At 38.7% G+C, this 17,104-nt stretch overlaps 1 protein-coding gene and 1 pseudogene across 4 annotated transcripts in view; both read left to right on the top strand.

Annotated features, from left to right (window-relative positions):
- MORC1 (MORC family CW-type zinc finger 1) overlaps positions 1–17,104 on the top strand; it is a 167,047-nt gene that overhangs the window by 70,127 nt on the left and 79,816 nt on the right. The gene's annotated exons all lie outside the window — the stretch shown is intronic.
- Positions 1,189–6,035, top strand: LOC105260909 (annotated as a pseudogene).

Here is a 17,104-nt window from a genome sequence, read left to right as displayed (position 1 = left end):
GCTGTAGAAAACAGAAGGATATTCAGAGTGAGGTATAAATCCAGGATCTACTGTCTGGTCCTCAAATGCTATCTTGGAATAGAAAAAGATGTTAAGCATTTGAAAAGTGTGTAACTCCTCCAATTCTCCTCATATGCTCTCTGTAATCTCCCTTGCTCATCCTTGGACTAAGGAACGAAGCCCTCAGAAAGAGGCATGGAAATTCAAGGTGATAGGCATCATCTCCATCCAGCCCACACTTCCTCAGGACTGTCGTACTGAGTCCTGTTTCGGGGAGGGCTCTCTCGAAGCCCCTTTTCCTGCTGTGGGGGTGTCCTCCTAACAACTGTAATCTCAACTTCTGGGTGTCACTTGCCTGCTTCCCCCACCCCTTGTATAACTCCCCACCTTTATCTCAACCCCAGTTTTCAGAAATGTCTCAGTGGATGTACTGAGATTCAAAATAAGTTATGTTTCTATTTTAATTATTATTAGTGAATACCAGGTTGTTTTCCCGATTCCATGGCTGTCTACAAATTGATTTAGGGCTGGGGCACTTTTACAAAAGACGTTCCTCTAGAAGGAAGTCAGGGAGTAGAGAAAGGATAGTGAGCATGTGTATTTATTCACTTATCTGACAATCTCATCCCCAAATTTCCTTATTGAACTGGACCAAGTAATCGAGGTCAGAATTGGTAGTCTCAGAAACTGTGCTGAGGAGATCGACCTTGTGTATTCATTCCCACAGGAATAACCAAAGTCATCTAATGCTTGACTAATACTCTAAAAGCCAGTATTAGAGGGCACACAAATTTGATGAAAAGTACTTGGGTAGATTTTTGCCCTATAAATAAAAGATACAGTCTTTGTGTTTGCTATAAATCTGGTCTGTTTCTATAGAAAATTGGGGCCTTGTAAAAATCAAATCAGCAGAAAGGGAAATGACTTTGTGTCATTTATCAAATCTGCATTTATGTTTGGCACAGATGGCGCTGAGAACCTCGGAAATATTTTTCTGAGTCTGACCTCACCTCATTGTCTGCTGCTGTGTTTTCTGAAGCGTTATGCATCCTTATAGTGAAATGGAAACGTTAACCATCAGCTGTTTGGAGTAGGGAAATAAAAAGAAGGAAAAGTTAGAAACAGCAAATGAAATTTGGGTTTGAACAGAAGCAATTACGTCAAAATTTATTACAAAACTTTGCCAGAATGGATCAGAATAGAGCTGATGTGCTAAGTGAAACCTGTGACATAATTAGCATCACCTTTCCTAGAAGAATTCAGACCATGAGGCCTCAGGTTGGCAAGGAGGCTAAAAATCATATAAGCCAGTCACCTCCCTGATGCTTTAATCCCTTCTACCCCACCCAGCCCTGCCCCAGGCAAGTGGACTGCCATTTTAAGCCTGAGTGGGGGTTTCCTCTGAAAGAAAAATGACTACTTCTTGAGGCAGCCCGTGAATCTCTGCACAGCTGTATTAGAAAATACATTTTAATATCAGAGCCAAATCTCTTTCTCACGTGTTGTTTCATTCACTCATCTGTGGTAGACATGGAGTGTTCTAGGACTGACAAGCCAGACATGTTCCAGCCTCTCTGGGAATTTGCAGTCTAGCAAGGCTACCATGATTTGACACTTAGAAGAAGGATTGGTGCCCAACAGAGAAGAATAGGTGCTGCAGACACCATTGCTCGAGAGCCAGAGAAGGCCTGGAGGAAGTGATATTTCCCCAAGGATGAGAAGGAGTTAGCCAGGCCAACATCATTTTTCCCTCTTGGGGCCATGAAGGATAGGCCTAAACCTTTCTAAATGACAGCTTTTTGAAGACAAGCTTTCTGTCTCTCTTCAGTCTTGTTTTATCCTAACATTTCCAAGTTCTGTTGCTGTTCTTGACTTGATATGGTGTTAAATATATTCACCATTTTCATGTTATACTCTATAAAGTGTGCTTGCCACCTAGATACAAAAATTTCAGATGAAACCCAGCCTTGAATAAAATGAGATCATCATCCCTTTCTTTTAAGTCATAATTCTGTTGATGAACCTAATATGTTAAATCTCAGTAAGCACATTATTGACCCTCAGTGTCTTTATTGCCAATTAGAATTCCCAATAAAATTTTTAATATGTATTCTTATTAAGCCATACATACATCTCTTATATTTTTTCCCCAGTGTTTTTGGACCTCAGAGTGGAATCATACATTTAGTCCTATTACATGCTGTCACCTTATTAAGCCCATCCTTTCAGGTTATAACTACCTTTTTTGGAATCTAATGTTGACTTCTAATTAATATGCTATTTTTCCAGATAAGTTTGGCCAGTATTTTCTCTATGATTTCCTTTAAATCCTGTTGCACAGAAAGGAGAGGAAAATCAAACACTTGGCCTTCTACTGATGACCTCCCCTGAGGTAGAAATGAGATACTGGATAAAGGCAATTAATCAATTAAAATTCTTCCTAATTAGGCTATCACCTAGGTCATATCAATTTCTTGGTTTGTGTATAATTCTGAAAATGAGAGATAATATTTGTTAGGTGAATAGTTTCTTTAGAAAACAATGCTTACACCTTAGTTTGGGTTGCTATAGCAAAAATACTATAAACTGGTGGCTTATGAACAGCATAAATATATTTCTCACAGTTCAGGAGGCTGGAAATCCCAAGATCAGGGTCCCAGGATGGTTGGATTCTGGCAAGAGCCCTCTTCCAATTTGCAAACTGCTGACTTCCCCTGGTATTCTCACATGGTGGGAAGAGAGTGAGCTAGCTCTTTGGCCTCCCGTAAGGACACTATTCCCATCACGAGGGATCCACTCACATGACCTAATCACCTCCCAAAGACCCCACTGCCAAGTACTATCACACTGGGATTAAATTTCAGCATATGAATTTAGTGGGGATGCAAGCATTCAGTCCGTAACACTTTTTTTTTTTTTCAATGTTTATTTATTTTTGGGACAGAGAGAGACAGAGTATGAACGGGGGAGGGGCAGAGAGAGAGGGAGACACAGAATCGGAAACAGGCTCCAGGCTCTGAGCCATCAGCCCAGAGCCTGACGTGGGGCTCGAACTCACAGACCGCGAGATCGTGACCTGGCTGAAGTCAGACGCTTAACTGACTGCGCCACCCAGGCGCCCCTGTCCATAACACTTTTGTAGGTAGATCTAGCTAGCTGCTCACAACAAATATTGTTTCTCTTATGCTGTACTTCAGTCTGTAAGATCTCAGAAAGGCACTACAAGAAAAATGAAATGCAACATTTCTGCTAGGGATACATGTTGAGTGAGGTCTATAAAAATATTGAAAGGTGAGACTATGAGAGAAGTTTGTTTGGAGATCTAGATCCAGAAATAATTCATACCTCTTTTTTTATTCAGTTTTTGAAGTTACAGATTTTATGTATTCTATTTCATTTAAAAATATAATATTCTCAGTATCATATGTTATATTTTTAAATTTCTCATGTTGGTATTACAGACTGAATTGTTTCCTCAGAATTCATATGTTTTAGCCCTAACCCCCAGTATCTCAGAATGTGACTATATTTGGCGACAGAGCCTTTGAAGAGGTGATTAAGTTAAAAAAGAGGCCATTAGAGAGGACCCTAAACCAGTCTGACTGGTGTTCTTATAAGAAGAGGGAATTTGGACAGAGGGACTCCAGGGATGGGTGTGTGCAGAGAAAAGATGATGTGAGGACACAGCAAGGTGACCATCTGCAAGCCAAGGAGAGAAGACTCACAAGAAACCAAACTTTCCCACGTCTTGAAGTTGGACTTCTAGCTTTTACAACTTTGAGAAAATAAGTTTCCATTGTTTAAGCCACCCAGTGTGTTTTTGTTGTTGTTGTTGTTGCTGTGGCAGTCCTAGCAAACTAATATATACGGGAGATTATGAAATTGGACAGAATTAAAGAGAATATTATAATGAAACCCGTAAATGCATGATCCACTCTCAACAGTTATCAATTCCTGGGCAGACAAGTTTCATTTATATTCCCACCTGCTCTTCAACAACTAGATTATGAAGAAAATTCCAGACATTATATAATTATATTAAATGGATTTATCATGTATTTTTGAAAGAACCCTATTTAAAAACATAACAATACAAAAACACTTAAAATTATCAATACTTCCTTAATAGCCTAAAATATCCAGTCTGTTGTTACATTTCTAAGTATCTGCTGTCATAGTATAACTCATAGTCCCTCTTAACCATCCTCATATTTCTTTTTCTCTCTTGTTTTTCCTTGAAATTTATTTGTAAGAAAAACTGGGCTGGTTGTATTGTAGTTTTCACATATAAATTTTGCTCGCTGCATTACTGGGTGTGGTTTAACAGCTTCTTTCATGCTGTTAATTTTTTTGCAAATTGGTAGAATCTAGCAGCTTGGCCAAATTTAGATTTGGTGTTTTTTGGTTTGGTTGGTTTTTGTCAAGATGCTTCATAGGTAGTAGTGTGTTCTACCATCAGGTTGCCTGGGTCTCTCTCTTTTTTAATGACATTAGCAGTTAATAATCAATGCTCAGATCCATTAGGAGTTCCAGAATCTTCTATTCTATCATATTTTTATCACTTATTAGCTCTCATACTTCTGATACTTCTAAAACTTTTTTCATCTTCCACTTGGTCACCTAAGTTAGTTTGTAATTTTACTATTTGACAGGAACAACAGAAATCCATACTTGATGAGAGAGAAAATTAAAACAATAAAAAATGATATAGACATTTGCCTGACTTGTATGGCATGAATATGTACTCTGTTTAAAATCCTTACTTCATGCCAGCTCTCAGCAAATAACAGGATGGTTCAGGAGTTCATTGGATTGATTTCTGTTTAAAAAAAATCACATTCTTAGATTTAATCCATTTACACTGCTTTCACCTGGTAATTGAAATTATCACCATTGACAGTACTTATGCTTCCTTTTCTTTCTGACTGCACTTATATTATTATCATGATAATGACATTTTTTTGCATCTACAATGAATTTTCATGCTAAAATATCTCAGAGGATCTCACCTATATTGCAAATAAAATACTAAAAAGTCTAGTACCCTTCTTTTTCTGGAATTAAATACACTCTTATTCTTACAGTCTGATTTCCCCTGCCATACCAGAAGCAAGACCTCAGTCTGCTTATATGTGCCTAGTAAAGAAGAGTAGGTTGCATCTTAATGACTGAATTTAAAACAATGCAGTAAGAATTAAACATAAGTTGTATTGGGGCGCCTGGGTGGCGCAGTCAGTTGAGCGTCCGACTTCAGCTCAGGTCACGATCTCGCGGTCCATGAGTTCGAGCCCTGCATCAGGCTCTGGGCTGATGGCTTAGAGCCTGGAGCCTGCTTCCGATTCTGTGTCTCCCTCTCTCTCTGCCCCTCCCCCGTTCATGCTCTGTCTCTCTCTGTCTCAAAATAACTAAATGTTAAAAAAAAATTAAAAACAAACAAACAAAAAACATAAGTTGTATTAACAAAAAAAAGTAGATTGAATGGCCAGGGTCAGAGTATGTGGAGGGAATCATCGAATTCCTCATGCTGAAGCTAAATGGTCAGACCGTGGAGATTGACCAGGTCCAGCCTGTGGTTCATCCACAGTTTACTCCCTTCTGTTCAGAGAGCTCCCAGGGATAGTGGGCCATAGTGGGTGGTCAGCCCAGCCTGCAACAAGTGCTGGAGAGGGTCGGTGAGTGGATGGAGAAAGAAGACCTCTTAGATCCAAACGTCAAATCAGTTTTTCACCCATGGAGGATGGGACTTGAAAGTCACGCTTCTGGGCCGGTGCCAGTACTTGAGCTTGCCAATGGCAGATTACTTCCGGCAGCGGGTTAATCTGAAAAAGGCTTACACCTTCACCATAGGCTGCTGGCCCAACGATGGCCTTCTAGACATAAACAGACATAGACATACAGGCAGGGCCCATGGCAGCATTGATGACTGCAAGAACATTGCCAACATCATGGAGACACTTGCATATCAAGGGGTCATTGTCAATAGATATCAAACCCATTCTGTTTGGCTAAGGACAGGATGGGGCAGGACAGGGTAGATGCTTGGCCCAGCCCCCAATCCTTCTTTCCCTCACCAGAGAGGAAAAGGGAGAATGGTGTAGCTCTATGTCCAGAGTGGCCCCAGCCTGCCCTGTGGGCTTGTGCCTTGGGTAAGGGCTTGGTCACTTGGCCCCTCTGGAGCAGACACTTTGTGTCCCCTATCCTTTCCCCTCAACCTCAGTCCAGTATTAGCCCCTCCCATTGTGGGCATGGGCTTGAGGGACCCAGGTACTTACTGCCTCCTCCCTGGTACACAGGCTTCTACTGGGGCCACAAGGCCCCCCGCTGTGCCTCCTCCCATCTGTAGTGCATGGTGTGTGGTGCCCCTGGGCTCCAGGACAGATCAGTCCCTACCTTGTGTCTACCCCCATCCCCACTGTGAACGTGCCACTAAATAAAGTTGGGGAAACGAGAAAAAAGAAAAGTAAGTTTGAATCTTTAGATTTTTGAGAACATTAAGTCAGTGGGCTTTGTATATGTCTGACTAAAGTGAGTCCTGGTAGAAAGATAAACTTACTAACCCAGATATTGAGGAGAGTGAGCTGGCTGACTGGGCTATATTGCCCATAATGACACATAACTCTAGGAATATACTTTAGGTTAGATTACTATGTCTAATGTTAATTTCCCCATCATAGAGGGGATTAAAAAAGCTGAGTATATCCAAAGAAAAGCATTGAAAATAGTTAAATAAAAATATAACTTAAAAAGAGAAAGTAAAAGTTATTTCTTCTTGAGGGAAGAAACAGAAGAAACCTAACTTTTCTCAGTCTTGTTTTTGAAGGCTTGTTGTCATGAGGCTTCTGACCCTCTTTCTTCTAGTACCCAGTGCACAGAATGGTATGTTTCTAAACTAGGAGCCAGAGAGTCCTAGGGGATTTTAGAGTATTATTTGGAATGTTTGAATTCCTGTCTACCAATAATTGTCTAAAATGGCATTATACCTCACACATCCATATGCTACAGGTTGTTTTTTTTTTATAAATTTTTAAAATATTAATTTATTTTGAGAGAGAGGGAGAGAGCATGAGCAGGGGAGGGGCAGAGAGAGGGAGACACAGAATCTGAAGCAGGCTCTAGGCTCTGAGCTGTCAGCACAGAGCATGACGCAGGGCTCGAACCCATGAACCATGAGATCATGACTTGAGCCCAATTTGGGATGCTTAACCAACTGAGCCACACAGGCACCCCTACAGTTTTTCAAACATGTATAGATGTAGTTGTGTGTAGTAAAATACAGAATCACACAGAAGTGTTATTGAATTCAGTTTTCTTTTTCATCGTGTATTTTCTCAGTTTGGGGGGTAGTGTTCTGAAATTATTTTGCAGCTTGAGGAGATCCTCATGGGAAAGCACTGATATGGAACGAGAGGAAATGATGCTGTGTTGCCAGGTGAAGGTAGTGAAGTTGACACTTCCAGGGAGTTGGACCAATTCCTCAGATTCCTGGAGCTTTGCCCTGGAACCTACTGTGCTCACAGTAGAGTGAAGTGGAAACATTCTGGCTGTAGCTGCCACTTACTTCTGCCACTGACTGTCCCCATAAAGTAAGACTTGCCCAACCCACTTCACACCAGCCAGAAGACCTGAGAGAGAATGGAGCTGTAAGCACCTTCGCCACCACTGAAGACATCTTGCTTTGCTGTCCTTCAATTTAAATAGAGTACTTGGAAAACTGGATACGTAGCAGCTCTCATATGTGCCCCACAGATTCTCTAAGCCATAATGGCAGTTCTTCCTTCTAAGTGGCCATTGGCTTCATGACCCTTCACAAGAGCGTACAGGTATCACTTCCAGCTGATTGGAGTTGGCCTTTTCATTGAAACCAGTTTGCCATCCCTGAGAGATTCCATCAAGAATATAAATGATCAGCAGTTACACATGGATCAGCTTACAAAAGGTCTGATATCTAACTTAGCTAAGAATGAGGGGTAATGATGAACAGGACAGTTTCAACAGAGCTGGAGGCATGATTTACAATATCCAGAGAATAGATATGTAATTTCTGTCTCAGGAGATCTTTAAAAATAGAATATAATCATCTGTTTAGTTGCAGAACTACCTGAAGTCAGAGACTTGATAAGCACCTTCATCTCATGATTTTCCTGGTGCTTTGATTTCATAACTGTTTTAGCCTTCCTTATTTTGATTGAAACCATCAAAGCTTTGCTTTGGTAGCTTATTACTGAATTTTATTACTTCTCCTCTTGGCTAATTGATTCCCTGGATGTCTTTGTGCATTCTATGAATAGATATGAAACTGACATCTAGGAGGGTGTTACATTTCTTTTTAAGAGGCACAGTCTTTGTGAAACTGCTCTTTTAGTTACTGGTGTTTGGCAAATGTTTAGTAAGTTATTGCGGCAGTTCCCATTATTTTTCCTGAGTTTTAAAAGTCTCCTGAAAAATTAACCAGATTAATTTAAGCATTAGAAATCTTCTGAATAAAGGACCCCATACATAACTAGCAGTAAATTAAATTTTCAGTTTTTCTCAGATACTTGTTCTAGAAATTAGGACTTTAATTCTGTGTGCATTAATTCCTAATTATTTTACCAATTTAATAAGCTTGTTGATTATTCAAACAAAAATCTCAAGATATGTATTGTTTTATAATTTTGAATATCACCTGTATGCTTGCAGCCATTTCCTGTTTACAAAGTAAACTGAATTTTTTGATCGGAATACCTTGAGGATGTTCAAATGATATAATTTTGGAATTAATAAATTTTTAGTTTTCTTCATAGTACTCTTCATAGGTGGGTAGAAATATTTAAGATACATTTTTAAAAATCAAGTAATTTCCAAATTTTGAAATTCCAGCTCTTTTAATTGACTTCTGGATGAAAGGGCAATTAAATCCTCATTAAGATACATTAACAATAACATCAGTTATTAAAACCACATATGTAACCAAATGCCCATAATTATATATACAATACCACTAGTCAAGACTAACCTGATTTAATGAATTATTATTATTATTAATTTTATTATTTCTTGCCAGACTAGATAGATAAGGATTTTTTTTCCAGCTTTATTGGGGTATAATTGACCAAAAAATTGTGGATACTTAAAATGTACCATATGATGATTTGATATACATATACATTATGAAATATTTACCATAATCACGTTAATTAATGCATCATTCACCTCACACAGTTGTCTTTTTTGTATGTGTGGAGTTAGATTGCTTAAGATCTACTCTCCTCACGAATTTCAAGTATACCTTTCAGTACTAACCACAGGCACCATGCCATACCTTGGATCCTCAAAACTTACTGATCTTAGTAGTGAAAGCTTGTGCCGTTTGACCAGCATCTCCCTATTTCCCCTACCCTACAGCCACTGACAACTACCATTCTACTTTCTGTTTCTATGAATTCAACTTTCTTTTTTTAGATTTCTATATATGAAAGATACCATATACTGTTTGTTTTTCTCTGGCTTATTTCACTTAGCATAATGACCTTCATGTTGCAAATGGCAGTATGTCCAACTGTTTATGGCTGGATAATATTCTATCTATCTATATAATCATATTTTCATCTATCAATGGACATACAGGTTTCCATATTTATTTAAAAAAATTTTTTTAACGTTTATTTATTTTTGAGACAGAGAGAGACAGAGCATGAACAGGGGAGGAGCAGAGAGAGAGGGAGACACAGAATCTGAAACAGGCTCCAGGCTCTGAGCTGTCAACACAGAGTCCGACGCGGGGCTTGAACTCACAGACCGTGAGATCATGATCTGAGCCGAAGTCTGCCGCTTAACCAACCAAGCCACCCAGGCGCCCCTAGGTTTCCATATTTCTATATCTTGACTATGCTGCAGTGAACATGATATTGAAGATCTCTTTAAGACACTGATTTCATTTCCTTCAGATATATGTCCAAAAGTGGGATTTCTGGGTCAGATAGTAGTTCTATTTTTAATATTTTGAGAAACCTCCATACTGTTTCCCATAATGGTTGTACCAATTTACATTCCCACCAGCAGTGCATGAGAGTTCCCTTTCTCTACCTTCTCATCAACACTTGTATCTCTTCTTTTTTTTTTTTTTAAAGTTAAGCTTTCCTTTTTTTAATATGAAATTTACTGTCAAATTGGTTTCCATACAGTACCCAGTGCTCATCCCAACAGGTGCCCTCCTCAATTCCTATCACCCACTTTCCCTTCCCTCCCACCCCCCATCAACCTTCAGTTTATTCTCAGTTTTTAAGAGTCTCTTATGGTTGGGCTCCCTCCCTCTCTAACTTTTTGATAATAGCCATCCTACAAAGTGTGAGATTATATATTGTGCTTTTGATTTGCATTTCCCTGATGATAAACACCTTTTCAAGTACCTTTGGCCATTTGTATATCTTTGATGTAAAACTGTATATTCAGGTCTTTTGCCCATTTTATTATCAGAGTGTGGGTATGTATGTATGTGTTTATTGCTGTTGGATTGTATGAGTTCCTTGCATATTTTAGATATTAAAATAGATATTAGATATATTTATTAATAGATCTATTAATATTAATATATTTATTAGATATATGGTTTGCAAATATTTTCCCCTTTCTGTATGTTGCCTTTCGTTTTGTTGATTGTTTTCTTTGCTGTATAGAAGCTTTTCTGTTTGATGTAGTCCCATTTGTTTTTTGTTTGATTTTTGTTTTCTTGTTATTTGTTTGCTTTTGTTACCTTTGCTTTTGGTGTTGTATCCAAAACAGACTAATCTCAAGAAGCTTTTTCCCTATGTTTTCTTTTAGGATTTTATGGTTTCAGGACTTCAAGTTAAGTCTTTAATCCATTTTGAGTTAATTTTTATATCTAGTGTCAGGCCCAGTTTCGTTTTTTTGCATGTGGATATCTAGTTTTTCCACTGCTTTATATTGAAGAGACTCTCCTTTCCCCATTGTGTGTTCTCAGTGCACTTGTCAAATATTAGTTGATCATATATGGGTGGGATTTATTTCTGGGCTTTCTGTTCTGTTCCATTGGTCTATGTGTCTGCCTCTATGCCATTACCATACTGTTTTAAATACACAGCTTTGTAATATGTTTTGAAATCAGGAAGGCTGAGGCATCCAGCTTTGTTCTTCTTTTTCAAGATAGTCTTGGTTATTTGAGGTCTTCTGTGGTTCCATACAGATTTGGAGATTGTTTCTTGTACTTCTTTTGTATTGATTCTGTAGATTGCTTTCAGTAGTGTGAACATTTAAAAAATATGAATTCATCCAACCCAACAACATGGGTTATTCTTCCTTTATTTGGTATCTTTTCAATTTCTTTCATCAGTGTCTTACAGTTGTCAGTGTATTGGACATTTACCTCCTTGGTTAAATTTAATCTTAAGTATTATTTTTTTAAAAATATAATTTATTGTCAAGTTGGTTAACATACGGTGTATACAGTGTGCTCTTGGTTTTGGGGTAGGTTCCCATGATTCATTGCTTACCTACAGCACCCAGTGCTCATCCCAACAAGTGCTCTCCTCAATGCCTATCACCTCTCAGATTGTTCTCTGTATTTAAGAGTCTCTTATGGTTTGCTTCCCTCTCTGTTTGAAGCTATTTTTCCCCTTCCTTTCCCCCATGATCTTCTGTTAAGTTTCTCAAGTTCCACATATGAGTGAAAACATATGATATCTGTCTTTCTCTGACTAACTTATTTCACTTAGCCTAAGTTCCATCCACATTGTTGCAAATGGCAGGATTTCATTCTTTCTCATTGCCAAGTAGTATTCCATTGTGTATATAAACCACATCTTCTTTATCCATTCATCAGTTGATAGACATTTGGGCTCTTTCCATAATTTGGCTATTGTTGAAAGCACTGCTATAAACATTGGGGTACATGTGCCCCTATGAATCAGCATTCCTGTATGCTTTGAATAAATTCCTAGTTGTGCTATTGCTGGGTCATAGTGTGGTTCTAATTTTAATTTTTTGAGGAAGCTTCACACTGTTTTCCAGAGCAGCTGCACCAGTTTGCATTCCTACCAACAGTGCAAGAGGGTTCACATTTCTCCACATCCTTGCCAACATCTGTTGTTTCCTGAGCTGTTAATTTTAGACACTCTAACTGGTGTGAGGTGGTATCTCACTGTGGTTTTTATTTGTATGTCCCTGATGATGAGTGACGTTGAGCATCTTTTTATGTGTCTCTTGGCCATCTGGATGTCTTCTTTGGAAAAGTGTCTATTCATGTCTTCTGCCCATTTCATCACTGTGTTATTTGTTTTTTGGGTGTTGAGTTTGGTAAGTTGTTTATAGATTTTGGATACTAACCCTTTATCCAATATGTCATTTGCAAGTATCTTTCCCCATTCCATTAGTTGCCTTTTAGTTTTGTTGATTGTTTCCTTTGTAGTGCAGATGCTTTTTATCTTGATGAGGTCCCAATAGTTCATTTTTGCTTTTATTTCCCTTGCCTTCAGAGATGTGTTGAACAAGAAATTGCTGTGGCTGAGGTCAAAGAGGTTGTTGCCTGCTTTCTCCTCTAGGGTTTTTATGATTTTGTGTCTCACATTTAGGTCTTTCATCCACTTTGATTTTATTTTTGTGTATGGTGTAAGAAAGTAGTCCAGTTTCATTCTTCTGCATGTTGCTGTCCAGTTCTCCCAGTACCATTTGCTAAAGAGACTGTCTTTTTTCCATTAGATACTCTTTCCTGCTTTGTCAAAGATTAGTTTGTCGTACGTTTTTGGGTCCAATTCTGGGCCTATGTGTCTGTTTTTGTGCCAATACCATACTGTCTTGATGATGATAGCTTTGTAGTAGAGGGTAAAGTCCAGGATTGTGATGTCTCCCACTTTGGTTTTCTTTTTCAACATTACTTTGCAAATGAGAAAGTTTTCTTAATTTCTCTTTCTTACCTCTTTCAGTTCATTGTTAGTGGCAGAAAAGCAACCGATTTTAGTATGTTGGTTTTGTATCCTTTGATTTACTGAATTTTTGTTTTGATGAGTTCTAACACTTTTTTGGGGGGAGTATTTAGATTTTCCATTTATACTATCATGTCATCTGCAAACCAGATTTTTTTTTTTTACTTATTCACTTCTGATTTGAATGCTGTTTATTTTTTTCATATCTAATTGCTCTGGCTAGGACTTCCAGTACAATGTTGATTAGAAGTGGTGAGGGTAGTCATCCTTGTCTTTTTCCTGATTGTGAAGAAAAGATTTTAACTTTTTGCTATTGAGTATGATATTATATTAGCTGTTGGCTTGACATAATGGTCTTCGTTGTGTTGAGGTACATTCCTTCTAAACCTAATTTGTTGAGAGTTTTTATCGTGAACGGATATTGAATTCTGTCAATGTTCTTTTTTTTTAGTTGAAGTGTAGTAGACAACTTAACTTCGATTGCATACAAAAGCTCTACCCTGTTACTCCCTTTCCCCGCAAACATTATTTGCTTTTTATTTCGCAGTTCACATGTTTTAAATATTGTGTATCCATTAAGAAGTTATAGCTATAGTTATCTTTAATACTTTTGTCTAACTCTTATAATAGAGTTAAATGATTTATACACCACCATCATAGTATTAGAACATTCTGAATCTATATACATATTTTACCAGTGAGTTTTATATTTTCATGTTTTCAAGTTACTAAAATAGTGTCCTTTCATTTTAGCTTGAAGAATTCCCTGTAGCATTTCTTGTTACAGCAGGTCTACTGGTAATGAAATCCCTCAGCTTGTGTTTCGGAAATTCTAGGCATCTCCTTAATTTCTGAAGGACAGCTTTGCTGGGTAAATTATTCTTGGTTGGTAGGTCGTGGTGTTCTTGTCATTTTTTTCAGCACTTTGATTATATCATCCCACACTCTCTTGGGTTGCAGAGTTTCTTCTGAAAAGTTCACTGATAGCCTGGTGGAAGTTCCCTTTTATGGGAGCAATTTTTTTCAGGGATATCTGTATAAATCTCTACAGACTGAATAATACATAAAAGAAAATAGAAACTGACATGATAAGGGGCACCTGGGTGGCTCAGCTGGTTAAGCGTCTGGTTTCGGCTCAGGTCATGATCTTGCTATTCGTGAGTTTGAGCCCACATTGGGCTCCGTGCTGACAGTTCAGAGCCTGGGGCCTGCTTGGGATTCTGTGTCTCCTTCTTTCTCTCTCTCTCTCCTGCTCATGCTCTGTCTCTCTCTTTCTCAAAAAAAAAAATTAATAAACATTAAAAAAATTAAAAAAAAAAGAAACTGACGTGATAGGTTTCCTCATACTGCCAATCTCTGGCTTACTTAATCCCATTGATGAAGCATCTGCCTAGTCTTCAGTGTCCAGTCCTTGGAAACTGGTTTTAATAACATGTTGGAAGTTGTACATGTTTGAGTAGTTTCTATCTGAAGAAAAGTTGAAGTTCTGTTGAAAAAGCCATTTCTGACCCTGAGTGAGTAACTCTAGTTGTTTTCTTTGTCCTGATATCTACTCTAGTAGTGTGTCTTCTATCATGCCTGGTCATGATGTTTGGGCTACTGAATGTTCTATGTTTTGCCTTGATCGCCAGTTATTCTTCAGTATTATTTAGTCTTATAAGTAAACATTAAGCTCTGTGTGTCTGCCTCTGAAAACAAGATCCTAACATAGCCACTGTCTTTAAGGATTTCACTCTCTAGAGGGAAAAATAGGCATAGAGTAAACTAAAATGTAATATGTAAGTGTTAAAGAGTGGTATGATCACATAAACAAATAAACATCAATTTTTTTTTTTAAAGGGGCACCTGGACGGCTCAGTCAGTTAAGTGTCCGACTCTTGATTGTGGCTCAGGCTGTGATCTCATGGTTTGTGGGGTCAAGCCCTACATCGAGCTCCATGCTGAAGGTGCAGAACCTGCTTGGGATTTTGTTTCCCTCTCTCTCTGCCCCTCCCCTACTTGCTCGCTCTCTAAAAATAAATACATAAACATTTTTAAAAATTAAAAAAAAAAAAAGAGTGGTGTATCACAGTATCATCCTACCCTTGAGAGGTGTGTGCCGGTGTTTCTAACATCCTAGTAGCTTCACAAACCTTAGAATATTTATGTTGGGGTTTGTGGTTGATACTGGTTATAGAAGTGAGTTGGGCTGTGTTAACTGTGTTCAGTTAATTGTTTCAGGGAGAGACATTATTTCACCTTCATTTTAAACCATAACAGGATATCAATAACATATTTTGTCAAGATTAGAAGCAACATTTTTTGAGGGCTTGTTACGTGCAGGATGCTGACCTCTGTGTTGAAGGCATGCAAAGTTATAAAGCACAACTTCTCCTTTCAAAAGGTACAGCCTCCTTGGGGAAGCAATATTTAAAGAGAGGACAAGTATAATGCAGTAGCAGCTTAAACTTCTGCAGAGTGCTGTAGGTTTAAAAAAAAATTTTTTTTTTAATTTTTTTTTCAACGTTTTTTATTTATTTTTGGGACAGAGAGAGACAGAGCATGAATGGGGGAGGGGCAGAGAGAGAGGGAGACACAGAATCGGAAACAGGCTCCAGGCTCCGAGCCATCAGCCCAGAGCCTGACGCGGGGCTCGAACTCCCGGACTGCGAGATCGTGACCTGGCTGAAGTCGGACACTTAACCGACTGCGCCACCCAGGCGCCCCAAAAAAATTTTTTTTAATGTTTATTTATTTATTTTTTTTTTTTTGAGAGAGCGACAAAGTGTGAGCAGGGGAGGAGCAGAGAGAGAGGAAGACACAGAATCCGAAGCAGGGTCCAGGCTCTGAGCTGTCAGCACAGAGCCTGATGCGGGGCTTGAACTCATGAAAGGTGAGATCATGACCTGAGCCAAAGTTGGACGCTCAACTGACTGAGCCACCCAGGTGCCCAAGAGTGCTGTAGTTTTTAACACACCTTCACGTTTATTCCTTATGATAACCCTGTAAAGCAAGTTATTGTAAACACTCACTTTATGATCAGAAAATTCAGTAGCTTCCCACAATTATACAACTAATGTGTGGCAGAGACAACACTTGAAGCCTCCTGACTTTAATCTAAACAGCAGCTCTTGCCTTGACATAGTAAGAACTGAGTAGTTCATGTGGAAATCAGAGAACAAGGTCTTACAAGCCCTGTGCAGACACCAAAGAACATTTCAGAATCTAGTGTGCAGTGAACAAGTGGAGTCTGGGGGCTGGGGCAAGACTACCTGCTGAACAGTTAGCAGAAAGCCAAGAGTTTGAGTTGAGAAAAGCCTAAGAACCACAGTCCAAAGGAAATTTGACATGAGAGCTGTTAGTGGTTCCATGAAGAGACAAGGGAGGAGACCTGGGAATTTGTGAGGACAGCTTTCAGCCTGGCCCAATTTCGTAGTTCCTTTGGAAGTCTGCATTCTTTCCTTGCTGCTCTTAATGGCACACAGCATTCTGGACCTAAATTTTAACAGGAACAGTAAGGGGTAAGGATGTTTATTTGTATTCTGCATAGATTATACAGTCCTGTGTTCAGGTTGTTGCATATATTTATTTCCAAGGTATGTATGTTAGACCCTCACTGTTTTGACCTTGTACATTGATGAAATGTTTTATATCTGCCACTTTTCAAGTGTTTAGTAGCCATGTGTGGTTACTGGTTACCATATTGGACAGAATGGTAAGCACAGGTTCTTTTTTTTAAAAAGCATTTTTAAAGTAATATATGCCATGTAAAAATATACAAAGTGTTCAGGGGGCGCCTGGGTGGCTCAGTCCAAATCTCGGTTTCGACTCAGGTCATGATCTCACTGTTTCATGGGTTTGAGCCCGGCATCAGGCTCTGTGCTGGTGGTGTGGAACCTGTCTGGGATTCTCTCTCTCCCTCTCTCTCTCTGCCTCTCCCCACTCATGCTTTCTCCGTCTCTCTCAAAATATAAATAAACTTTTAAAAAATTAAAAAAACAACAAAGCATGCAGAAAGTTAAAAATGGAAAGTGAAAGTGTCTTCCTTGGCCTTCTCAACCTCTCAACCTCTCTCCGGTAGCATCTACTATTAAAACTTCCTGTTGTTTCTTTTAGGAATAGAAAGCTGTGCCCATCAAAATTATATATGTATGAGCTTTTAATAAATGACAAAAATTGATTATACTAGGTATTCTATTTTATGTCTT

This window comes from Felis catus, chromosome C2 (assembly GCF_018350175.1).
Source record: "Felis catus isolate Fca126 chromosome C2, F.catus_Fca126_mat1.0, whole genome shotgun sequence".
Taxonomy (NCBI): Eukaryota; Metazoa; Chordata; class Mammalia; order Carnivora; family Felidae; genus Felis; species Felis catus.
This window is presented reverse-complemented; position numbering and strand designations above follow the sequence as displayed.